General features: G+C 39.7%; 2 long non-coding RNA genes across 3 annotated transcripts in view; one reads left to right on the plus strand and one right to left on the minus strand.

The window, feature by feature from the left end:
- Positions 1-26,718, plus strand: part of LOC110352593 (uncharacterized) — a 60,670-nt gene that overhangs the window by 16,577 nt on the left and 17,375 nt on the right. Inside the window, exons 3-4 of the long non-coding RNA XR_011807424.1 lie at positions 14,090-14,227; positions 23,237-23,336. This is a non-coding gene — a long non-coding RNA (uncharacterized lncRNA). The remainder of the gene's footprint in view (positions 1-14,089; positions 14,228-23,236; positions 23,337-26,718) is intronic.
- On the minus strand, positions 8,119-14,725 carry LOC119716073 (uncharacterized). Of its 2 annotated transcripts, none has more exons than XR_011807425.1 (3): positions 14,566-14,725; positions 14,134-14,208; positions 8,119-13,644 (listed from the first exon to the last, which is right to left on the minus strand). It is a non-coding gene; the product is annotated as an uncharacterized lncRNA (long non-coding RNA). The 2 variants fall into 2 exon arrangements; XR_005263750.2 differs by having other exon boundaries at positions 8,119-13,641; positions 14,566-14,712.

Genomic DNA, 26,718 nt, shown 5'->3' on the forward strand with positions numbered 1-26,718 from the left:
TTTATTTTTAATTGTCAATACCAAGAATGACTTTGAAGAAGTTTATATTTTCAGCAGGGGCAGAGTATGAATCTGTATTACTTTTATTTGCAGTTCTCAGTTTCATTCCATTTGATTGCAGTGAGAAGTTAAAGTTTATACTCTGAAATCTACTGGTTTTAGATGCTGATGAAACGAATATTTCAATGTCCCTCCAATATCAGGTAGAAATAACACCTGCAGCTTCCACTTTTCCTCATAAAGGAGTTGAGTATACAAACATGTTTGCCTTTATCTCTTTCACTTGCCCAGCTAAAATGCATTAATACGGATGCAAAAACTTATGGCTTGGAACAATATTTCTAGGTTTGTTCCTAATTATCACAAACTTCAAAATCCCTGCACTTCTCATACTCTGTGGAGTTGAGCATCTATTATTGACTTCACTGAACTGTGAAGTATATCAGAGAATCAAGTCCTCACTCAAATGAAAGTAAATAAAAAGGGAATTTTGTGATAAGTTGGAGAGGAACTTAAGATACAGGAGCAGGAATCTAATGAAGAGAAATAATGCAGTGTTCAATGGAAGAAAAGAAACCTCAAATTTGATATGTTTGGAAGCATTCAATTAAATTCAGCAATATTTTCTGAAACGGGTGTGTGTGTGTGTGTGCGCGTATGATATCTGTAATTAACATTGATTAATGTCTACCACTTGTGATAAGAGCAGAGGATGTGAGGACTTCAGCTTCCCACATGATCATGCATCTTCAGGTGCAAATGAACTGTATGGTACCTGCAGATAATATCAGGTGCGAAACTCAAAGTTTGTCCTGATTTACTCCTACAAAATTCTTGGCAACAAGATTTGTTCCTTCACGATTAGTAGTAACCAGAGCAGAGTAACAGAAATTACAACAGAAATTGTTTGTGCCGCTGCTCTGGGAGATTTGGATAGAGGGCAACCTAGAGGTTGTCCTACACACAAGAACGGTGTCTCAACTTACATACCCCAAATCAGGCAGAACAGGAACTTGAATTTGGATCTTCGTTGTTCCTGGCTGGTGAAAAAACAGCCCTCCACCTCCTCCCAGAAAGGCTGGGTTAGAGCCAAAAAGAACATTTTGAGTGAGGTGTTGTTACCAAACGTGTTGGCATTGAACCCGGAGGCTCCAGGCATAAGGCTGCAGAGGCAGAGAAAGACATGAAGCAAATACTGGCAGCTGTGCAGGGGGGCTTATTTCTGGTCTGGGGTCACTACAACTTGTTGACACAAGCTGTTTGCAGAACATATTTGAAAAGTTTTCTTTTTTCCTCACCATGTTCCAGTGCAAGAAAAAAATATATATATATATATAAATATATATATATAATTATTTATTTATTTTTGAAACTCTGAAGGTTGTGAGAAAGTGGAACTGGTCTCTGCTCAGCTCCGTGTGTGATTTCTGGATTATGTAGAAAGTCAGCCATTCTTTAGGCCAGCTCACCACACAAGCCTCTGTGGTAACAAGAAAGCGCCCTGTCTCTAATCAGTACTGTGATGCGAAAGAGAAATGTCTGGCTCCTTCCCATGCTCTGTAGTTAATAGAAATCCATTCAGATGTCTGAATTTCTCTGCAAGAACCCCCTCAGCTGCAACCGTCAAGAGTGGAAAATACAGGAGACTCTTTGGAGAGTTAACACCCAGGCCCTGTGAACATGAAGATGATTATTTTCCTCTACAAGGCTTTTTCACATGTGATAAGCTTGGCATGTTGCCTTGGTTAAGTGTCAAGCCCTGAATGTTTTTGTTTTTGCCCTGGTGGTCTTGAGGAGTTACTGGAATACTTGCTGGACCTGTTTTATATCAGTGTGTGCACTGATAGTGACATTGAGAAGAAACAGGTAGAGGAGTGGAAGGGGGATCTGGATTTTCTCTTGTTCAATTCTGATAGCAGTCTCCCTGTCTGCCCAGGCAGCCCTACAGCTTCCTTCAGTCTTTCTTTGGCTCCTTGACTGTGCTTTTTGCATTATTACATTGTAATCTCTTCTTGCCTTTTTTTTTTTTTTTTTTTTTTTTTTTTCCCCCTTCTTGCTCACAAGGGAGAGTTGTCAAAACTCCTTATCTGCTGATGAATGAAAGGAATTTTTGTCTCCACTGCCTGGAACTGGTTAATGCAATTCTGGACCATACCGCTGGGTCACTGAGTCAAGCGAACAGCAAAAGTTTAAATACATACAAAGATTTTGCTTGGTGCCAGTTTGTATCGTCATCTGCAGATATTTTCTGCCATGCAAGGAAGTGAAAAAGACAAGACTGAAGGCAGTTGTAAAGAGTTTCTAGAGTTGAAGAATAAACATTACCAAATTCTGCAACTTAAATGTTGGCAGTGAGAATCCAAAAAGAGATACTTTAACATTTGCACTAAAAGAGATTTTTATTCTGTTGTTGGAACACTTTTCCTCATTACTGTTTATTAGAGTATGATGTTAATCATAGTGTTGTGGGTCTGATGTGGAAAATGGCCAAATCCTGCTTTATCTGAGTAGAGACAATAGACATTGTCCATGAATACAAGACCGATAAACAGCTATGCCCTTTGGCAGTGGCCCAATTCTATAAGGTCCTGTGAGTTTAGCGTCCATTGAAAAGACACCTTGCAGAACTGAATTTTAAAGGAATAAGGAAATACTTAAAAACTCTGAAACCTAAAGCCCAAGTTCATTTCTATTTTCAACATTTATTTTTTTTTTGTAAGTTACAGTGCTGAGAACAGACTTGATCCTGTCTTTATTGAATTCAGTGGGAAATGTGTTGTTGACTTCAGGGAGCATGAGGCCAAGCTCTACCTGTTTGCTAAACAGATACAGCTCTGCCGCCTCCTAATCTTGGACTGACAGCTCTCTTTGGGACAGAAAAAGGTTTCTTTGAAGAACTAGCTAAAACATATGTGTGTACGACTCCTGAACTCTACGTAGATCATTGCTGTATCCGTTATTAATAACGATTACTCATAGATTTTTGTGTTGATAACACTTGCATATGACCATATGTAGTCATAGAAAAAATACATGTATTTGTGCAGGAATGTGCATTACCCCAAGTAGAAGCTTCTCCACAGAATTTACATGAACAAAGCTCTGACTGGATAAATAATCATGAACAAAAGACAACCAGCAAGCAAAAATTCCTCTGAATAGAAAGTCTTGACTTGAAACTTTAGCTAAAACTCCTGGAAGCCAACAGGAGACATCCCATGGATCACAACAAGCTTTGTATCATGCCCTTTATTCATAGCAGTGTTTGCAAATCATCTTTTGCAGTATTCACCCAGCTGAAATCATACTGCAAGCATATTCATATGGTATATTCACATAAATATGTGCTGTGATTCATAAACAAATTACATTTGCATCTGTTGGCTATGGCTGTGGAAATGACAATAAAGAAAATAACAAAACAGAAAGGAAAAGGAGAAAAAAGTGACTATTGTGTGACACTGATAAGAAGAAACTTAGTTACATTTCTTTATCATCTCAGGTATCAGGTAGCAAAGGATTAAAAACATCCCCTAGGCCTTTCAAGAGAGTTCAACACAGAACAAAATATTTAATCCCTGTAGAGTAAAAATGACATTGTTTATTTCAGACCATTTCAGGAAAACGTTTCTACAGTAACACTTGTGCTTCCAATTCCATTATTTATTTTTTTTCTGGAATGTCCCTTTTATAGACCACAGGATCAATCCCAAATGTGATGTTCTTCAGTGGCAGTTGTTACATTGCAGTAGAAAATTTGTCTTGAAGAAAAAGAAAATGCTCTCATTGGTGTGTGTTTGCACATGCATTCATACACTCTGGAAAAGCCAATTTTAGTTTGAAGACAATCATTTTTATTTCTGTTGCCTTAGGAGGGTGTCAGTATTTGTTTTTATTAATTGCCTTTGTGACATTTTCTTATAGCTAAGGAAAAGACCTCTCAGCTGATTCTGCCACCACTGGCTTATGGAAAAGGAGCAGTAGATGTGATTAAAGAATCGCCTACTAAATTGTCCTTCTAGGTATGCCAGGGCTTGTAAGCAACCAGGCAAGATCCTTGTCATCCACCCACATAGGTGGAGTACGTCAGTGCAATCCATTGAGCAGGCTTATGTGTCTTGTAGCAATGCTGTTTCTTCTGAAGCCATGATCTGGCCTTTGAAATGTATTACATATTTTTTCTTGTTCTTGTTCTGAATCCTGTCCCTTCTGTACAGAATATCTGTAAAAGCAGGAATCTCAAAGCAGGCTAATTATTTTAGATGCCCAATTAAAAACAAATTAAATGGTCCTGATTTTCACAAGGTGTTGAAACATGGGAAGTCAGGACATATTAAGACATCTCAGTTTAGATTTCCAAAACCAGTCATCATTTCTGAAAAATATATTCCAGATTTATATAAGCCCTTGGCTGTAAGGACAGAATAAACCTTCACCATAATGCAGATTCTCACGACACAGTCAGAATCTGTGTGAAACCTCATGGCGCCTGTCTTTGGTTTAAGAAATAAATGAGTTAATCATAAAAGCACATATCTAGGGAGTTTCAAACTATAGAATCATGCAGACTTTGTACAGCTGGGCACTCATAATCAGTTATAGCACAAAAAGCAGAAAGGTCCTTATTACATTCCATATAATTTTTTATTTCTCTCCAAATATCAATGCTATATTGACTGTTAATCTGAAAAACCTCATTTAATGTCAGCTTGCTCACAGTTATGAAAATTCAGGTAATGTATTCCTGCTACTAATTGTATTTGAGAAAGTGTTATTAATTTCATATATCAAGTTCGTAGTGGCCATCTGTTCCCTCCGAACTGCTGCGTCTCCCTCCATCTGCCCTGTTTTTCTTCTGCTAATCGGGTGGCAAGGGCTCAGATGATTGGGAAGTTTCACTCTGACTTTTGATTTGTCACTCATCATCAAGCCAGCTGTGCATTTTTAAACAGACTCTTGCAACGGGTGGTGCTGAATTTAAATCTTACTGTCTGATTTATTTTTTTTTTAAATAAAACTTTTTTATATAAAAAAAAATCAAAAAGAAGACAGATTGTATTTTCTACAGTGTAAAATGTGCTTTGCTGCCACTAATTTGGCTGCATCTGCACTCTCATGAATATAGATGAAGGTACATGTCCAGGATATTATTAGGGACTGTGGAGAGTGGGGAAGAATTTCAACTGTGGTGAGACACCACAGGTTTCTAGTGCTCAGAGTAGCAAGCAAGTGGATATGAAACTTCTAACTTCACCTGACACTAGACCAAAGTTATGATGTTAGTGCAGACCTTTAGGAACAGGTATGAAAAATAGCAAACTTTCATGTGTCTATGTGGGAAATACGATTGAATAAAGATAAAATGGTCTTTAAAAGCTTTTCCTTCCTTTTCTTTCCCCATGAATCCAGACACAAAAATTGAGAGTTACTGGTGACGCTGACAAACGTTTAGGATCTATGTTTTCCATTGTTGAGAAATACCCATTTCTCTGTCATAGGAATGTGGGGATTATCTGACAGGAGCACTTTGCAGTCCCTGCATAACCCAAATTTGCAGAATGCTACAAGTACGCTATCCTGGAGTATGGCCTCTATCAGGTGCTGGGAACAGTGTGAGCTGAAGAACTTCGTAGTGGTCAGACAACACACAACCTACACTCAAGAAGGTCCCTTTCTAATTTCTGATAGTAAAAGTCTGATCAAATTCTCAAAAAGGTTTTATCTCCTTTCCAAAATCCACATTGTCTTTAGCTATAATGATTCTAGATCCTCTTGTTATGCATACAAATATTCAATATTCGGTTCCTTTTGACTCCTGTTAAAATGAGCCAAACCTCAGGTGAAAGATTAAGTATTTATGCCTGTACAGAGGGGATAGGGCAAGAAATGATTGGATGAAATTAAGGCAGAGAAACTTCAAGCTGTATAAGAAGAGGAAATTCCCAGACCATGAGGTGCATTAAACAATGGAATAAAATTGCAAGGTTATTAGAGAAGCCTTTTCACTTGGCCCATTTGGAACCATGACTGACAAAACAGCGGAAAGCATGTGACAGTGGAAATGAGGTAAACTGGACAGTTTATCAGGCTTCTTCTATCTCAGTTTTCTATGTTCCGTGCTCTGATTTATGAAATCCAGACAGCATAAGGACATTTGCAGGTAGGAATACATCATCGTACCTGAAGCATATGATACTGTTTTACAAGTCTGAGGTGAAGTTTGATGGCTTCTCTTTGCAGGGGTTCATGAGAACATTTCCTCTGCTCTGTATTTATGAGAGGTCTGAAATAAAGCTCACATGTGCAGTCCTGTGTGTTTTAAGCACGGAAAGAAGGAGACTTGCTAAATCTGCCCCCTGTTCTTTTCTGTGCATTCTCCACACGGAGACATGTTCACCTTTGAGGTTTTGGGCAGATCTTTACAATAATGGGTAAATTTTCTGTACTGAAAAGTATTTCTGTCAAAACCAGTTCTGCATAAAAGTATGTACAAATTTTATATGTATCTACTGCTATATTAAAATCATTTTACATTTGCTTGATTTTCCCATTTGGACAGTCCCAGAGCTCTGATAAATTTAATCAAAATTGTCATGTTTCACCTGATTATTAGCTGCTGGCAAGAAATACCAGAAACATTACCTGATCCTGTTGTGAAAATGTAAGTACAGTTCAACTTCCTCTGAAGTTTCAAGAATCTCATCAAACATCTCTCTTATCTTGATAGCACAGTCCAATAGCCATATAGTTTTAGTTGGTTTCCATGGCTGTGAGCAGAAAGGGGCAAGAGCAGGAAGAAAGGCTGTCACAACGTCCACTGACAGCATTAAAATGAACCAGGATTTTTGCAACCTTCTGTGCATCTGTTTTTATTCACAGTGAGTGTAGTTTTTGTATGATGTTATAATGTTTTGTATCTACAGGTCACAAGGTTTGCATGTGCAGGTGACCAGCTAAACACAGTTGGTCATTTCCAGGTAGACTTGATATATTTGTGGGTGTAACCATGGCAACTGTATGCCACCTTTGGGCACTTTTCCAAAGATATGTACCTAAATACTAGATTGGCTGTGTGGGGTGAATCACTAATTAATTGAGAAATGAATCTAGTTACAGTCCAAGCTTTATGAATTAGCAAAGACTCCCTTTGGATCTTAACTCCTGCAAAAAGGGCCCCATAATGTAATACTGAAACTTGAATCTCTTTTATCCTTGAGCATCGTTATGATACTAGAGGTTATGAAAAGACATTAAGTGAACAGAAAAACAGAACAAAACAAAACAAAACAAAAAAAAAAACCAGGAGATGTAGGAGTAGACTAAGAAACTATCCAGCTTCAGAAAGGATCATAGAGCTGTTCCTTTAATTATCTTTTATTTGTCTGTTTGTCAAACTATAAAACTTTTTAATATAAGCCATAAGCAGAAGCATGATAATGTTGAAACAAAACCTTGGAGAAAAGGAATAGCATGTTGTTTTATTCTGATTCTTCTGTAACATGAGGTCTAATTTTCTCTTGGTTTTGAGTTTTTCAAGTTGCAGTGTTTCTTTCATAATGACTTACATGTGTTTATTTCTGCTGAAATGAAGGGGATGCTGTAATTGTCATTATTAGTAGCAGTGACAAAATATTTACCTGGCATTACTTTGACCGTAGTCCACATGTGTAATCTCATTCTTCTGTTTGTCAGGCAAACAACCCTGTGTCATTAGTGTCATAACAAGTAAAATAAAATATGGAGTAAGATCAATATCTCTTGCAAGAGCTCGCAGCTCATTACACTTCAGCACAGCTGTACCTAGCTGTGCAAGAGGAGGAGCCCAGATGACTTCCCAAAATTCCAGTTAGAAGTCACAGACAGTGATTACACAACATACATACACAAGTGAGATGCAAAATTAGGCAGAAGAAGCAGATTTAAAAAACAAAAAAACAAACAAACAACAACAGCAAAACTTAGGTAAGAATGCTTTTAATAAGGTTAGTAACTATAAAGCTAATTTAAATAAATCTTGCAGAAATTTTGAAAATAAGGAAGATGCACAAGGGAGAGACACAGGTATAAGCCTATCACAGAAAGGATAATTTTGTGGTTGATGCTTGACTGGGAATCTACAAAGAAAGGGGTTCCAGTACCTATCAAGACATGTCTGAAAATGATTTGAATGTAGACAGTGACCAAGAAAGGAAGTCTAAATAAAACCAATATATTTATTGTACTTTGAGGGCAGTTACCAATTACAAAACCGGAGTAATTGTCCTAGCTAATTATCATAAGTGGCACTATGATCTAAACAAGCTGAGGGCACTGTTTTGTTGGCCTGCCCTGAGGAGGCCCTTCTTGCTGCAGGAGAGGCACACAAACATGCAGTGATATTCTACTGTCTTGAGGTCACAGAAGAATATTCAGAAATTTTTCATTTTCTCATCAGGAGAAACAGACACACACCCACATCACCTCCCAAAGACAAACATTTCTATCTCATCTTCATTGTTCTTATCTATGATTTTTCATTGTTCAGTCCCTGAGAATGGGGACTGTAAAAGAGCGAGCCATGCCCTAACCCTTTTATCATTGCATGGACAAGAGTCAGAATTTTAAAGGGATGTGTCTAAACTCATCGAAGTCAATGAGAATTAGATGTCTCAACACCTTTAACTATCGAGTTTCAAAGGACTAGCCTAGAGGTCATTTGTCTGTAAAGAATACTGTTGCCACAGAAATAAGCTGATGCATCCACCAAGCACTCTTGATTAATCCAATTGCATCGCTCCCAAAGGAACTTAGCACTACTCTCCTTTCCTTTGTCTATGGCTAAAGACAACAGATTAATTTGGCACCATCAATTGTGCTGCATATAATTTCAAAAATTCCTTTATAGAAGTCCAGACCCCAATGACTCTTTCATCGCATTCTTACCAACATAAATTCCAGCTGCCTCAGCTACCAAAGACCACTATATTAAACTACTGTAGGAGTCAGTCTGAGCCTAAGAGACAACCTGATAAAGGCAAGAGGCCTTTAAAATTAATGACTGATTAGAGTCGTCGTTGGGCAGAACATTCAGACTCCTCTTTTTGAAGTCCATTTGGGGGAGGGAAAATACATAATGACTACAGAGCAAAAACAGAAGTATATGAAGTCTCCACATAACACTCTTTATCCTTAATGTAAAATAAAATAATTTATAAGGAAGAGTCCTGTTTGTTTTCTAAACTGGAATAGTGAAGTGCAGCACATGCAAGGTTAAATTACAGACAGAATTAAATTGTACAGGGTTTGTAACAACAAAAAGAGGAATAGAGGTTGGGCTCTGCCTGTGCACATACCAGTATAATAGTAATTTCTCTTTACCAAGTCCAGTTTTACGCCTTCACAAATCAATTGTTAAACTACCATATCAGATCATTGATGATTAATAGTAAAACATATTTTCCTCCTTGGAGTTCCTTACTATCCTTGTCACCAAAGGCTAAAATGTTATGTTATGCTTTGGGAATTCATTTTTGCATTTGAGGATAAGAGCAGACTTAAGGAAAAAGTCATGTCCCAGAGCTAAAATACCAGTATCCCCTCTCTGCATGGATAATGGAAAAGATTCACCTTCACCGTAACATTGGACTGAATTACATGTTATAGTCCTTGACATGCTTTGACATGACTAATGTGACCCAGCTGGTCTCAGCAGTAGAAAAATGTGAACATAGAATGCGTAGTTTATGAGATACACATATGCGTTGACAACAAAAAATACCCACAGTTGTGTTTGTGTGATTAAACCAAAAATAAAAATAAATACAAATAAAAATAGACAAATCCATAAGTTACAAGGGTCCGCAAATACATAAGTTGATATATTTCAGTATTTACATCTACTGAAAGGTAGTGGGTGACTGCCTGTTTATAGACAGTGGGTTTCCAAGCGTACTCATGTAAACTGTTCCCTCTGTTGTTTAGAGGATGACCATATAGCCAGGTTTTTTTACTGCAGTGTTTAAGCAGGAACCATATGATACTATGTTTTATTTAAAATTGGGCTTGTACCACTGAGGCTGAAAACTTGTATCTTTAGAACAATTTCATATTGCATAGTGCCACCATATGTTGCCTACTTTCGTGTTTTTAAAGAGAGTGCCTACTGCCTAAAGGTAGCATGTCTCAGATTTACAAATCACATATTGCTTGAGGGCAGAAGTGAAACCATTGATTTAAGAGAATGCAATATGCTTAGTTTAAGGGTGTTAATTCAACTCTATCATCCTCCAGCATTCCTTACATTGAAATACATTTTAGTGCAGGGGGGAAAAATGCAAAGATTGGAAGTACAGGTTCTATAATTGTGTTTCGATCTTAAAAGGAGAGAAGAAACTGGCTGATTAGCTAGACAGACCCATCTAGCATAAGTGTTCTTGGAACCTCTTGAAATGAACACTGAATTATGAAGCCGGCCTTTTACATTTCTCATCATTAGCGTAAATGGAAAAGTAGCCACTAGTACCTTGTGACTAATTTAGCAGACGGACTTGTTCTAACATTTGCTCTGAATTACCTCGTGCATATTTTAAAGGGAAAACTTGTAATTTATTTATATATTTTAATATTTAACTTTCTTAAAAAATTTGGATTGCTCACGGTAATTTAATACATTCCTAGTCAATGTTTGCCTTCAGATAGCTTCTGCAAATTTAGAGATAGAAAAGTCGTAATCCCTCTGGATGTAAGATCATTACCCCGCTGTATATTCACCATTGCTTTATCAAGTCTAAATTAAAATATTTCAAATAATGAAACTTCCAGTATTTTCCTTGGAAAAAATATTTCCTACTAAAATTATTTACCCTAGCTGCAGTGCTTGGGGGTGGCGAGCAGCTCTTAAAAGATTGTTGTTATAATTTTATTTGCTGTTATTCTTTTTAATGTACTTGATGCATACGACAGAAAATAAATTAAGATTGGAGTGTCACTGTAGAACAATGACTGATAGCAAAGACAAACCTCTGTCTATGAGAGCTCCTGGTGTACCTATCTGGCTTAAATGCACAGGTAGATGAAAAATGCAAACAGTGCAGGATGCTGATGTAATGAAGTATCTGTGCTCAAGGTCTCAGAAACAGAGGGATCTTGCATTCACGCCTGATAAAAAAGACAGCAGCTGAGTTGTCGAGTCTGTTGCTCCTGCACTTGGACAAAACTGGGTGTATTTCAAAACAAGGGCTCAGCACAAGGTTCAGTGGTAGCAGGTTTTCTTTGCATCCATCCTATTCCCTATTGTTAAGCTGAATGTTAGAAAACTCTTTACAGGTTAAACACTAAAACAGTGTCGGTCATGTCCTAGTGTCTGCAGTATTTCACGCAGGCTAGCTTTGAAATTTGAATAGGCAGTTTCTGAAACTCCCTTTACTTTTTGTATAAATCCTGCTTAAACATTATTTTTTTTTTTTTTTAATGCAGGAAACTTGATAATTTTAACCTACCTGGGTGACCAGCTTCCCAAAGCATGATTTTTTTTGTATAGCAGTGATGCCTTGGCAGCTCAGATTCACAGGGACTGGTTAGGTAATTATAGGGCACAGCCATGGCATGCACTAAACCAAGCCTACGGTTTCCAAAGCAAGCATTTGAGCTATTCAGCTTACAAGTCACCCCTTTAGCAAGGAGCAGCAGCAGCCTCCAAAAAAAAATACTGCCGCGGCTTAATTTACTTAATATTAGTATCCATGTTAACCTAATACCTTTCTCTCTTTTTAAATAATAATTTTTAAAAGGCAGTTTATAAGAGGCTTTCTTGTCAGGTAATAGCTCTCTGGATTTATTTAAAGAGCCCTTTCTTGTCAGCATGAGAAGCAGCCCCCTGCAAGGATTGGAGATTAGGTGCAGGTCCACGCCTTTGTATGGCGTGTGCCACGGCCACCGGCTCAAAACCCATGGGGAGGAGATTAAGCCCTCTTCAGCTGGCCGGCATGGGGTGGGGCTTTGTCCCGTTTTTGGCTAGCAGATGGTGGCAAGCCAACAGGTGCACCCCAATGGCAGCACCCAGCCCTGTGCATCTGCTGCCGGCCCCGTGCCAGCTGCAGCGAGCGCTTGTCCTGAGCAGGCGAGGTGGTGAGAGACCAGGGAGGGCGACCTTCAACTATTAACCTTTTTTTTTTTTTTTTTTAAAAAAAAAAGGAAGAAAAGAAAAAAAAAAAAAAAAAAAAAAAAAAAGCTTTATGCATTGAAAAATGCCAGTATGGCAAGAATGCTTTGATCTGAATATTACAGGATGGAAAATGAATAAGGACTGGGAGGTGATGAGCCTAGAGAGGAAGCAGCAGGCAGCTTCACCCTAGGCTGCACTGGGAGTGACATCTATTGTGTTGCAGGGCATCAGTGGGTAGATATTGCACTGACTCTAGAATTATTATTATTATTATTATTATCATCTTTTTTAGTGATCAGGAATAAAAGTAGATTACTTGGACTGGAATTTCTGATGCCACTCCTGCCCCCCCCAAATCTGATTCCATCCTGCTTTATGCAAAAAATCCATACTCTGCACTCAGGCAATATCATACGTTAATCTGCTAATGCAGTTATAAGCACCACAGAAAGAAAAGGAGTCAATATGACAATTAATACTGGAATTCTACGAATGCTTGTCTTAGTTTCTAAAGTTTATGTTCTGTCACTTGACACATCCCTATATTCAGCCTCTTCCCCTCCCAACTTAACTGGATCCTTCCATAATCTCCTGCCTCACGTTTGATTCAGTCCAGCCCTAATCCAGCTCAGCTATCACCCTGTGCAAACAAGCAACTCTCCAGCTGATCTCCTTGGCTCAGAGTTAGACTTTTAGCTGTTTTCTCTTCTCTTTAACTCTTCTTTCTCCTTGTTTCTCTTTGTTCTCCTTTCAGGCTGACTTCAGCTAAGGTCTGGTCTTTCCCCTGGGCCCTCTGCTTCTGCTGATGTTCTGAGTCCATCACAAGGTCTTCACAAACCTGGCAGTTTCTGCTAGACTAACAGCTGTCTCTGTCTCCTGTAGCTCTGGGGCTTCCTGGGGTCAGAATCACATCATAAAGAAATGAATTTCATTACTCTCATGTGGAAAAAATACTGGCTCAAATGAGGTTAGAAGAAACTTTCTGGTCCAGAGGATACAGGCTGACCTGCTGGGGTCCCACAGTTAAGCTGCTAAGATTTGGTCAAAGACAGGAAAGTCCACCGGAGACCGGATGCACTCGAGGTGGGCTAGAGCAGTGGGCTATTTCTCTGCACCTACCGAGATTTCAAAAAGCCTTAATGGCTGGGCTAAGCCGCAAGATCTTGCTTCGTGCTTTTGGATGGCCTTAGTTCCTCCAGTCATTGGAAGGAGGAGACACAGACGCAGTGAGAAGTGTTTCTTTCCATCACAGCAAAAACCAAACTACATCATGTCTGGAATGATGACTGGCGGCGTCCAGGCTTGTCTGGGTGCCTGTTCGGGGAGCTGGAGAACAGCTCTGGTTGCAGTTACGTGAGTCCTGAGTGTCCTTTAGATGGCTCACTTGGAAGGCAATACAACTGATATTATGCAGATTGCTGTCTCACACCAGAATTGCCAGGAAAGGGTATAGCAGCCTTCCAAAGAGGAAATTCTTTGGTGGGAACAGGAGCTGAAAGCTACTGTGACCAAGAAAACTTTAATCAAAACATTAATTGAAATCAACCTGAAAAATTTGGAGAAAACTGGCTATTGCATTTACAATCCTAGAAAATGTATAAATTAATGTATTTTTATCCTTCCAACTCCAGTTTCCCTTTGTCATTTTCCTAATCTAGACATAATTATTCTGCACTTCCTTTGGTATATTAGAGATATGTTAAATAAATAATTAAAAAAAATTAAAACTTAATTACTAAATTTCAAAAGAAAGAAGCCCTCTCACACCCTACCTTAATATCTTTACTCCTAATTTCAAATGTCATTCATAAGATTACAGGTGTTTTTTTTTAAATAGCCAATGTAAAATTTGCAAAGATATTTTTATTGCAAATATAGCTAAATTCATAAATTGACATTTTCATACACAAACTACTAATGTTTAGTTTTTGTGACTTTCTCTAACAGCTACTAAATCCTGCAACCATCACGAATACCTACACAGTACTGACCTCATGTTTCTGAGGATTCCACAAGCTGTAAGAAGAAACCCTTGTGAATGCAGACTCCCATCCCCTCTGGAAAGTCTGGAAGAATTTCATACAGGTGTGCAATCTGTCTAAATACTTTTTAACCACTACGCAGCATGCTTAATGGGTGACAGCATAACAATAGAGTACTTTACGAAATAATTACTGTAGTTACAGAGCAGAGATCATTCCACATCAAACTCAACAAGTTATAAAATAACATCCATAAATCCTTAGTACACTGGGGTATGACATTACTGTTTCCAAGTCTGCTTAATTCTCTCATGCCCTTGCTTTTAAACTCTGTAAAGCATGGGGCTTATTACATGAAATAAAAATCTTTTCAGAGTGTAGCAAGCTTTTTTCTCCCTGATTTAAAACCCACACTATCTTTGCTAGTAGGGATGCTCTTACTTCAAGCCCCAGGAGGCTTCTGGAAAGCAGACAATCCTGTTTTCTTCTGCAAGGGCGAGGAAACAGCTCAGAAGGGGTTAAGTGGCTGGAGACCAGATGCAGCTGGGCCCTGTTAATCTGCAGGGACCAGCTGCTTTGTATAGAAAGGAAGACGAGAAACAGAGTGGCTAGTGCTGGGGGAAAGCTGGGGTATTGAATTGCTTATGTTCTGGAAGGGGGTGGAGGGTTGGGGGGCGGGGGGGAGAGCTTGCATTTCAGCCTTTTGGTACTCTGGAAAAGGAAGAAGAGCTCTGTAGGTATTTCAGTTTAGTTGGGGAGCTGCTGTCTCTGGTGGTGACTGACAGCCCACCCAGGACATTGGCTTTTAGTTCTCAGGAGCTCTTAAAACATGGCCTGCAGGGTAAAAGCTGGTAACTGAGCAAGCCAGGTGTAATAAGCTACAAACTGGCTTTGATTTCATGTGAATGCCTTTGAAAGATGGATACAGAGCAGTGGAGGCTTTGGTGCCTTCAGGACTTCTAATGCAAGAACCAGGGCAACCTCTCTCTTAGCTGTACCAGCAAGTTCTCAAGCAAATGCAACTTGTATTGCTCGAATGTGACAAATGCCTTCATCTGCCCCAATGTGCATTGCTGCAATGATTGCACTTACGTATGCTGCATCTGTGTCATCCCCCGTAACGTTTTCCTGTGGTGAATAGGCTGTAGGAGGAAAATCCCAAAGTAGTTTTTACTGAAGCTTTTCTTTAACTGCCAACTCAGAGCAAGTTTATTGCATATCTTACTGTGGCTCCTCTGAATGAAAAACTCTATAGGCAGGAGTTGAGTTGTATAATACTATGTACAGAGCTATTAAAATATATTTAGTGATTCCATTAGAAATCTGCTGTTGAGCAAGGCAGAGCATATGGAGAGAAGTTGGTGAAAACCTGATTAAACATTTATATGGAGCATATTTTGATTTAACTTGCATAAATAATTCATTATTTTTGTTTTCTTTCTTTCAAAACCACCCCTTTCTACACCTGCTGTGCTAAAAATAATGCTACCCTATCTGTAATGAAGTAGTGGGAGTGAGTGGGTATATCGCACCTACCCGTCTGTGCCAAAGGCACCCCTCTCTCAGGTTTGAAAGACCCACAGCCTTTCGAGAAACAAAATATTTGATTCCTATCAAATCTGTGGTAGTTTTCTTTTGTCCTTACAAACAGCAAAGCAGTGATGTTCCAAGGACAGTAATTATTATGCAGAAGTTAAGTTGTGTGAGGAGTCCAGATCAATGGGAGAATTTCCCCAAAGCTGAAGGGAATTGAAGCTCACATATTGAATGACTGATCTATTTTCTAAACCGAGTAAGAGTTTTAAAGGGAGATTCGTTTCTGAACTTTTCCAAAGTCTGGGTTTGATATTCTAGTTCAGCCTCAGTTTTTGTACTCTGCTGGGATTTGAAGTCTGATTTGCAATAACACTAAAGGTCTTTTATGGCTTCTCGATATTAATAATGTGGTATAAAGTGGGTCTAAATCCTGTTTTAAGGCCCCCTCTTGCCACTAAATATATGAGAGAATTCAAGCTTCTTCTTCAAGAGTTGATCTGAGTGAGCATTCAGGTGCCCCAAAGCACAGATTTTTCTCTGAAACTCCCGAGAACAAGGTCTTTCACAAAAACTGCTTCTCTTTTCCCTCCCACTGAGTTTCAGAGTTCAAACGCCAGCAATTTCCAGTACCATCTTTCCTCATCTCCTCGTTACGAGCAGGGTTTCATTACCTGTGGAACAGCCAGCGCCTGCTCGCCAGCGTCAGCATTGTCCCCAGAGCCCTCCTGTGATGGCTGTCGCTCTTTCATGGTGGGCAGGGACATGTGGCTCTGCATCGTTACCAGCAAACGGAGACGCTGCAGGGTCATTATCAGAGAAGAGTGTCACGTTTTTTTTTTTTTTTCTTTTTTTTTTTTTTTCAAATGGCATTTCCTCTCAAGCTCGGCATGGCAGCAACTGTCTTGTGAATCCTGAGTACCTGCAACCCGACAGTGTTGGCCAATGTGTTTCAGCAGGGAATTAAATTATGATTTTTTTTTTTTTTTTTTTTGGAGAGAGGCTGCTGAATTCTTTTGAAGCAAAAATATCATTTCCTGGATGGAGCACACTACGTTGAGTCCTAAAGGGCTTTGTGAAGTTGCTTGGATAAAAGCTTCTGATGGTGTTGGCTTGCCAATGGATTAATCATAATGTGGAGAAGCAAAAACCCATCCCAAACTATGAGATGCTGAGAGATTCTCGTATTTAGCCAGCCTACAGACTGATGCTTCTGACTTGTACAAAAGCACACTGTTAGACTGCAGGAGCGGTCACTAATGAAAAATAACATTCCCGCCGTGCAGTTTTGACAGCTACATCTCACTGTCGTGCTCTTTTCAACCTGGTGAGGACAGCTGAGTGCCACAAACCTGCTCTGGAGCAGCGTTTGCCGTGGGTAGGGCGAGCACGCAGGTAGCATCAGCCAGGTTCATGCAAGCTGAGAGCTGTGGGTGCTGTGGTAGCGGCAGGCATGTGGGGGAAGCTCTGCTGGTTGGTGAATTTCATTAAAAATCTGAGATGTCTATGCACACAGCCTTATTCACAGTTTTTTCTGTATTGTGATTTTAGGATATAACAAGGTGTTAACAAGAAAAACATGTTTTCATTAAAGCTGTATACAAAATGTATCTTTGCCCTGAGCCCTTCTGTGTGTTTATTTTTCTGAAACAGTCTGTTCCTTAAAGAAACAAACAAAAACTGAAGCAGGGGAAGAAACTTTTTCCTTCCCACGGGAGGGCCCATTTCCACCACCCCACTTTGATTCCCATTGGTGGCAGGTCATGGGCTGCCAGGTGGTCCAGGCCGGCCCAGGTTAGCACCGTGCCTCACCTCACCTGTGGGGTTCATTTTGCTAAGCTGTTGTAAACATTTTGCTCTGCTTTCCTTCTCAAAGTGGAAACACTGTAAAAATAATGGCTGCCATAAATACTGCATTAAACACTTTCTAAAAGGTTATAGTTCGCAGCTGTGAGGTCGTTGCCCTCTGATTATAGTGCAGCAGTGAGGTAGGATGCCTTTCCTCCCCACGCACCCTTGCATTGCCTACTCACCATGCTGGAGGTGTTTGGGCTCCACAACTTGGTATAGGGAAGCGTCACCTTAGGGGTCAGGTTGAGGATGTCAGTGATGTTGCTGAGATTTATTGCCAGCCTTCTGTGGTTTGCTGTATGCAATGGGGTTGTCCATGTCATCCCAGAAATGCCTATAGGTGTATGATGTCCATGCATCCCATCAGTGCCTGTCCACGAGCTGTGGATGGCAGTAGGAAACAGAAACTCACTGAGAAGAGTGGCTAGAAAAGCAAACACTAGGCAACAAAAGATGGATTCAGCTGTGGAGGAGGAAGGATGCTGAAGGTGTGAGAAAGACAGCAGGAAAAAAAAAAAGCTTATAGGGACTCCGGGCAGTGGGAAAGAAAGAGGGGAGCAAAGAGACTGTCCAAAGGATGCAAAAGACAGATTGACAACATAGAAAATAATATAAAAGGACAGAGGTAATGCAATGAAGGAAAAAGGGAGATACAAAACTCTATGGAAACTGGAATTCCTACAATTCCCAAGAGAAGGACTGTTTTGCAGATGTGTAGTGGAGAGAAAATTGAATGAAAACTGCAATTTTAACAATGAATTGATTTAAGAAGTGGTAGGCTACAGGTATAGACTAGGTAAGAAAAGCATTCACTGGACCAAACTGGAGTTCATGAAGAATCATCTAAACACATGTCAGCAGAGAAGGGGGGTTTACCTTCTGATGTGCAGGCAACTTGTGATGGGCAAGTCTTTAACCTTCCTTCCCACTGAGGTTCCTTTGGCTACCTGCCTCCTCATCTGTCCAAGTGAAATTGCTACAAAACGAAGACATTTGGGACTAGAAATGGGATCTCTGGGCTTGTGTGAGAAGAGGAATAAGCTTGGACATAAGGGTGTGATGCTTGTTGCTGTTTATATTTGTATGTCTGTACAACTGCGCACAAACACACTTTTATTATGTGACAGCAGATAAGAGCCTGTTCTGTCCCACACTCCCAAAGCTTTAAGGAACCTTCTGGCATGTATGTTGTGCTCAGTCTGCAACAGGATTGATTTTCTCTATTTATTTATTTATTTTTTTTATTGGTTTGTGTTACTTTTTAAATGTAGGTACATTGGACTCCCATTCTGTCCTCAGCCTTAGAGTCCTCTTTGTAGTTGTAAGCAAATATGGGAAGGCTGTGGCTGTTTTACATCATGGTATTTCTCAGATCTTAAAAACAGGAAGCTAAAGTCTTACCAGGTTTAAACAAACAAACAAACAAAAAACTTCTTTCTCTTGATTAAAGCATAAAGATTGACCAGTGAAATCACAAGACCTGCTCTAGGTCCTCATTTAGGTATGCTGTCATGTAAGATACCAATCCACTGGAGAGTCTGCATATCATTTGGATTGCACAAGTGAGCCCGTGCACTTTTCTGCTATAACCATCCTATAAATTCACAGTCCACCAGGTTAAAGCCTAATGAATTAGGCAGAAGGGTGAGAACAGGCAGCTACACGCTGGGATCAGTCTGGTGAGGACTGCAAACATTGACCTGGTTCTCTAAAGCTAACAGGACCTCAGATTCATTCCTGATCACTTATCCTGCCTTCTTGCTGTCATGCTTTTTATTGCCATACCATAGACCTATAGCTGGGGAGAAGCAATGGAAAGCCTTTGGAAGCAGTGTGGTCCTTGTGGAACTGGCTGGAGTTGATGGAGCAACACCCCCAATCCCAGCCAAGAAATTCACCTTGTTAGGGGTTTTACATTCAGTTTGGGAATTAATTCAGTACTCATGTGTTGGGTTGTTTTATTGTTTTTGTTGTTGCTTTTGGTATTTTTTGTTGTTGTTGTTGGGGTTGTATTTTTTTTCTTGTTTGTTTGCATACAGTACAGGTTTGGGGAGAAGAAAGGAACAGGAATACTTGTTGCCAGGTAACTATTGTAACTGGGCACATGAAAAGTAGTTTTAATCCATGCTTATAATAGCTGGCAACTGTCCTTCTCATTTGCTTGGAAGGCAATGCTTTAATAAGCACAAGGGAAAGAGCAGCCCCTTGTACCTACAGCAAGGAAGGAAAAAGATCCGAGAGGTACATTATCACTCTCATCTGAAATGCATGGGGTGAAGCTGCATAAAATTTAAACCAATAAGTGTGCGCGACGGTACTTGCGCTTGAGGAGATGTTGCTACATAGTGCTTATTTTTTCAAATCCATTAGCACTGCACTTTCTTGGAATGTTTTATTCAAGAATTGAGGGAATACTTTCCCTTTGCTTTGTGTTTATTACTTAACCTTGATATTCAGAACCTTTATTGCTTAACCTTAGGAAACCAGATTGGTTATACCTTCTACAAGTAGGTACCCACAATGTGGGAGGCACAGAGCTGTCGTCAGTCTGTCTGTCTGCACAGGGCTTGGGCACTATTAAGGCTCTCAGGTCTTTCCTCCCACGCCAGCTTGGCGCAGGAGTAATAGGTGTGCAGTGATGTTTCTCCTCCTTTGCCCTGCTTTGCCACCAGAAACAGCAGAAGAGCTGAAACAGAAACTTTATCTTGAAAGTGTGGTTCCTCTTGCCTGACATCTGCAATGTAAGATGACAGTGTTAGCTGTGTAGGTAATTAATCTGGCTCATTATTTACATTATTTCTATAGACTTTGGGGAGAGATAAACACCTCCAGCAGCAATTCGCTTCTTAAAATGGGTGAGAACTCTGAAGTCGCCTAAAAAAGCACACTCCATGAACAAGAATCCATGTCCGATATCTTTAGGCAGCTAGAGTGAGCTGAGCTGAATCCTGCCCTTACAGCATATCTTAGTGCAAAATGTGTCCTATGCAGTTATAATCTTCTGGCTTTCTCATTTATCACTCAGAATATTTTGAGAACAAAATTATTTATTTAAAAAAGAAAAAATAAAAATCATGGAAAATGTTGAGAATAAGACAATAGTGGGTGGGTAGGAAGTTCCCTATCAGCACTACCCATGTGAATCTACATCCACTGGCTTCCACACCCATACAAATATCACTTCTGAGCATGGCCCATCAGTGTCTATTAGTGATATGAAAAATAGCGCTGGCTACTTTGGGCTGTCTGGGAAGGAACAGTTTACTTATTCCTTGAGATTTAATTTTACCTGAATGTCTTAAAATCAGAATCTTTGTCCATCCCTTCCTAAAATATTCCTTGTTTACATGAAATTCCAATGGTTTGTATTGAAAAAGCTGGATATCTCAAACCAAGCTGCTATTTTAACTGATTTTAAAGATAGATAGATTTTTCATGAGATGACATCACTTGAGAAAATGAAACGTAAATACTTCTTGTGGCCTGTTTTCTCTGTTGTCTTTGGCAATTCTCTGCCTATATATGTTTTCATCAGGTAGAGAACTATTGACAAATAACATTCAATACATGTCTAAAAATACAACATTTTATTGTTCTCTACTGCAATTATAACAAACATTTCTTCTTGATCAACTAAATGATGTTTGCTGCAGAAATTATTACTAGGGCAATTTCCACACATTGCTTGTTACAAACAGACTAACCCGATGCCTACAATTAAAAGAAATCAAGCCAGCTGAGAAGGTTCAAATACATGACACAAACTTGACTAAATAGCAACATGACATAAAGGGATGCTGTAATGTCTCCATGATAATAGTTGCAAGGGCTTCTGTATGCAAAATGTAAAAGACCTCTTTTCTGTATGCTGCCATATGTCCACTGCAATTTGTGGACATATGGACGTAGGACTCTCTCATGTGTAATGTATATCACACAGACAAAAATAAAGCAGGAGCAAAGGGCTAATATCATGAACACTGTTTAGAGGACAAATTAAAATGTTTGTTGTGGAGAAAACAAGGATGTACTAATTAATAGCTCTAGATTGCTTACTGGCAGTTGCTCTGACAGCCCCAGGTTTTTGACAGGTTTCAATAAAAGACAAAGCTGCATAAAGCTAAATATGTGACTTTAAAGGTAATTCCTTAGATAAGGCCTCCTTTTGCAGGCAACACTCTGCTTGATCTTTTAAATTGCACTTTGCAGTGTGAATTAATCTATCTGCAAGTTTAGCTATAATATTACTTGTCCTTATTACTTTCTACCAGTGCTCACTGGATGTGATGGGGGGTTGCAAGCATACAGAAGGAGTAAGAAAGCTCTCAAGAAGTTTTTTATGTTGCTGAAAACATTTGGAACAGAAGTTTTATTTCCTAGCCAACAAGAAAGTGATAATGTATATCGAGTGATACATGCTTGTTGCGCTTTCATTTATCTTGAACACAGAAGTTTCCTGTTAAATATTGCTTTGCCAGCAATCAAAATGGTATAGGCTTAACCCTCGCCTCTTTGAGAATCAGAAATGATCTAAATCAACACTGATGCTCTCTTCACTTAGTGAAGCCAGCCTTTTGTATCTTCTTGCAAAGAGATGCAGGCTGAAGAAAAGGGTAAGAAAGACTACCTGACACCCAGAAAGAATGGCAAAGAGGCTTACAAGTTAAAAATGCATGGTATCATTGAGTGTGCTACCTCACTGTATTATTTTAAAGATTAGCTTTAAATTTTCTCTTTTGCTTTGCAAGCTGAAGAATGGCATTAACTTAGGAAAGGACAAAAGGATTTTTACGGCAGATAGAAGCTGTACCCTGAATATTAAGAGCACAAGTGAGATCTGCAGCTAATGTGTGCATAGCAACTTGCTTCCACAGGAGAGACACCAATTTCTCCCCCAGAGAGATTAATCTCCTCATAGATGAGTCATTCGAGCATAAAGAAATGTTCTTTGGACATGGTGCACCAAATGGAAGCCCATACATCAGACAATGATGGTGTATTATATTGAGACGTTTATAGGATTGGGACATGCCAGCTGGGATGTGCAGCTTTAAGGGAATAAAAAAAAAAAAAAAAAAAAAAAAGATTTAAGGTGGATCTGCAAAGAAAATTACTCAGACAACACTGTAAATGAGAGTACATTCACTTCTCACCTTATACGTATTTCCAGAGAAAGGGGGGGGAAGCCTGTTCTTATGGAAAATATTTACTGAGATTGGTATCTCGGCTTTTTTCAGTTACATGTTCCAACCTCTGTGACAAAATAATAGGATTGCTGCTCCTTGTAAGAGCTATACAACTGGGAGCATGCTCTGGCCAGGCCTCACATCACTGCTGTAACTCGGATCCTTTCTGATATTGTTATGTTAATAACAGTCATACTGACAGTTTTGATAATTCCTGCAAAGGCCGTGAACAACTGCAATCTGCCAAGGTTTCCTGAATGCATGTTTGGAGAGTTGGTTGTTAACAAGTATTCAGAGACATGAACTGTTAACTTTTAGACTGAAGATGGTAAGAAAAATGGTGCAGGGCGAGTGCTCTCCAGCACCCAGTCCATTATCAGGGTGAGCAATCACACAGCATAAGCCTATGTATTTGTTAATAAAACACAACTGACTTGTAAATCCAAACCTACAAATCAATTAAGGTGCATACTGCCCAGTGACCACCTTTTTTTTTTTTTTTTTTTTTTTTTTTTAATTTGACCAAATTCCACTGATCACAGCTTCCCTGCATTGCCAGCCCGTGGGTGGAAGAGCACTGGTTAAAGCGGGCTTTCTCTCAAACTAACAAGAGCACTTCAAGTGTGTTTCCTATTTCTGCAAGTAAGTATATAGATGTGCTAAGTAAATTGCTATTAATTATTCTGTGCATAATTAACTTCCTCTGCACTTAGGCAGCACTCTTCCCTATGTAGGCAGACACAAGTCTTGACAGAGTGATGTATTTCACAAGATGTGATACTTAAAGCCTTTCCCAACCCCAGGAAGGACAATGTGCTCTGGAGTTGTGGCTCCATCAGTTCACTCCAGGAAGAGGTAAACAAGTGATGCATGCTTATGTGTCTATAATAGCACCAGCCGGGGAGGAGGGGGGTTGGAAATGACACCCAGAATCACAGGTAAGCCCGCAAATATATGTGTGCTGTGGGCTGTGAGGGCACAAGTGTAGGACTGGTAGGGACAGATATAAGAAAATGTCCTGTACACAGAATCACAGAGTTCCAGAGTGTCTGAGGCTGGCAGGGCCCTCTGGAGCCAGCTGGTGCCACCCGTGCCCAAGCAGGGACACCCAGAGCAGGGTGCCCAGCACCACGTCCAGGCGGCTGCTGAAGGGCTCCAAGGAGGAGACCCCACAGCCTCTGGGCAGCCTGTGCCAGGGCTCCGTCACCTGCACAGCACAGAAGGGCTCCTGGTGCTCAGGGGGAGCCTCCTGGGGGCCAGGTTGTGCCCAGGGCCTCCTGTCCTTGCACTGGGCACCACTGCACACAGCCTGGCTCCGTCCTCCCTGCACCCTCCCTTCAGGGATTTGCAGACAGTGATGAGATCCTCTTGAGCCTCCTCTTCTCCAGGTTGAATTGTCTCAGTCCTCAGCCTTTCTTCATAGGAAGGCCTCAGTTCTTTCAGCATCTTCATAGCCCTCTGCTGGACCCTCTCCAGTAGCTCCATGTCCCTCTTATACTGGGGCGCCCAGAACAGGACACTGCTGCCTGTATGGCCTATTCTATTTTTAATTCTTATTTTCTACAGTTTGCTTGTGGTCACTTCAATTATTCCCATTTCTACTTTTCTCTGTTTTCTCTGACTACTTTCAAGGCTTTTCTTGTTTGGTTGGTTGGTTGGTTTTGTTGGTGGTGGTTTTGCACTTTTAGTTTGTTTCTCTTTTTTTTTTTTTTTGAACAATTTTCCTCTAATATAGAGAAGTATTGCCTAGCTCTCTTACAGGAAGCAACTTTTAGTCCATATTCGCTCTTGCCTTTTGGGTATTTTCCTATGGCAACTCCTCTGTAAGAGGAACTGGCTTAGATTTATGTTCCAACCTTACAAGTTCATAGCTCTCCCTTTGCAGCACTTGAATCTGTTTATATCAAGTGCCAACACAACTCTTGGGATAAAATAGAGCAGCTGAGGTTTCTGCCCCAATGCTGCCTGGCGATGTAGCACAAGGTGGGCATATGCCATCTGTCCCACATGTGCCTGGAATAACTGCTCTGCCCCCTTTCAGACCCTTGCAATTCCTGTTAGAATAAGAACCAGAAAAACAGGTAAACCCTCCAGAAAGTTTCATTTTAGTAAAAACAAAGAAACAAACAAACAAAACACAATCACAAAATATTGACCAAACTTTTCCAAGACTATGCCCTTTTCACTTCCTATCATCTTATTTTTAATGGACATGCTCTTTGCTCTTCCAAGCAAATAAATAGTGTACTTTTGCATTTTGCATGCTGTCTGTACTGCTACAGACTTGAGGCTGTGAGTGTTTACCTTGCAAACTATCATCTTTTCATGTCATAAAAATTTCTAGTGGTAAATAGTGTCTACCAGGCAAGCTTCCTGCTTTGGATATTTAACTTTACTTCACTTCCCTGGCAGGAAATCTGGATTCTAAGAATATTTCAAAGTGTGCTTTAATGGATGGTTGTCAAATATTTTCAATTTTAAATTCCACTTACCTATATCAGAAGTGGTTGTGGTGTGCGTTTTTTTTTTTTTCTCAATAAAATATTTCATTTTAAATTCATTCTTGCCTCAGAAACACATTATATTTTTGATACATGATATACAGTAAGGAGAAATCATGCATATTTTATGTGCAACACATATTGAATTTGTAATATGTGTCTGATAATGACTTTGTACTAATCTCCTATGCCTTTACAGTTGCAATGTAATTTCTGTCCTGAGCTAGACAAAGTCTGCTTTAGTGCTACTTACTTGCTTATACAGTTGTGGGAAACCTATAAATCTGATTGGAGTCTCTGATGAGACTTTTGTACACCAAGGAGAAAAATTATACATCCTGATAAAATAGAATCCAAGACTTGGTTTCTTCTGGATGGTTCTTGTCTTTCTTGTCTTTTAGCAGTTGGAGGCTTTGTTCAGGCTTATGTACTTCTTGTGTATGTTTTGTTTTAGATATATTAGGAAAAGTTTTTGACTAAACATGGCTTCACTTGGCAGAGAGACTTTTTTAATGATTTCAGCAGACTGAGTTGGAACAAGTGCTCATGCTGCCATAAGGAGAACTAATTATTAGACTTGGGGGTTTATGTATGTATATTTATATATGTATCTGTAAAAACATAAGGGAATAAATGTAATGGACGCCTGATATCCTTTGCAAGTCCTGCATGAAATAAAAGCTTAGCAAGAGCAGGGAGGTAGAACAAGTCTATGAACAGCATCAGGAAAAATGAGACTGAGAGCTAAGAATTATTCATTTTCCCACAAGATGGTTCTGACTTCATGCCAGAAGGTCAGCATCTGATAAAGTATTTTACACTGGTGCCTTTCTTTTTTTCCACGATCCTTATGAAAGTGAACCATGTGGACTTAAGTTGGTAAAGGACAGTCATAGATTTCAATTTCCACATAACTCCGCCAAGAGAGCGGTAGATAGCTAACATTTTCATTTGTTAAATAATAGACATAAAGTCTTTGTTAATGCTTTGCAATAAATAGTAGTGTCATTTTTACGGCACATTTTACAGTGTCAAAGGGAATCCTCTTATTTCAAAATGCAACATCAAAACATGATCTTTTAACATCTTCAAAGGGAGAGCCAGTAACTCCTCTCTCCCTTTTCCCTCCCTTCAACTCTCGGCTTTTAGTGAACAAAAGGAAGCACTACCTAGGAAAAACATCTCATCCCTCATAGAATCCAGCCCAGTTGGACTGTGTTCCTGCCACACAGGGCAGCATGTTGCTATATGCTAGTTTTCTCTATTACTGAAAGCACACATTTAAACATTTCCCTCAATCAGAGCCCATGGTCTGGAAAACAGACATAATTTTTACTGGCATCTCCTCCTCCTGAGACTTAGTAAGCTGTTTGGGGACTGGCACAAGCCTGGGACCTCCTCCAAGCCACTTGCTTAGAAAATTGGAGCAAATGTATCCTGAGTGAAGTGATTTCAGAAGAGTCCCCTCTGGGATCCCCTCAGATGTAGGTTTCCACGTCTAGGCTTGAAGATTCTCCAGACTA

Source organism: Anas platyrhynchos, chromosome 2 (genome assembly GCF_047663525.1).
Source record: "Anas platyrhynchos isolate ZD024472 breed Pekin duck chromosome 2, IASCAAS_PekinDuck_T2T, whole genome shotgun sequence".
Lineage (NCBI taxonomy): Eukaryota > Metazoa > Chordata > Aves > Anseriformes > Anatidae > Anas > Anas platyrhynchos.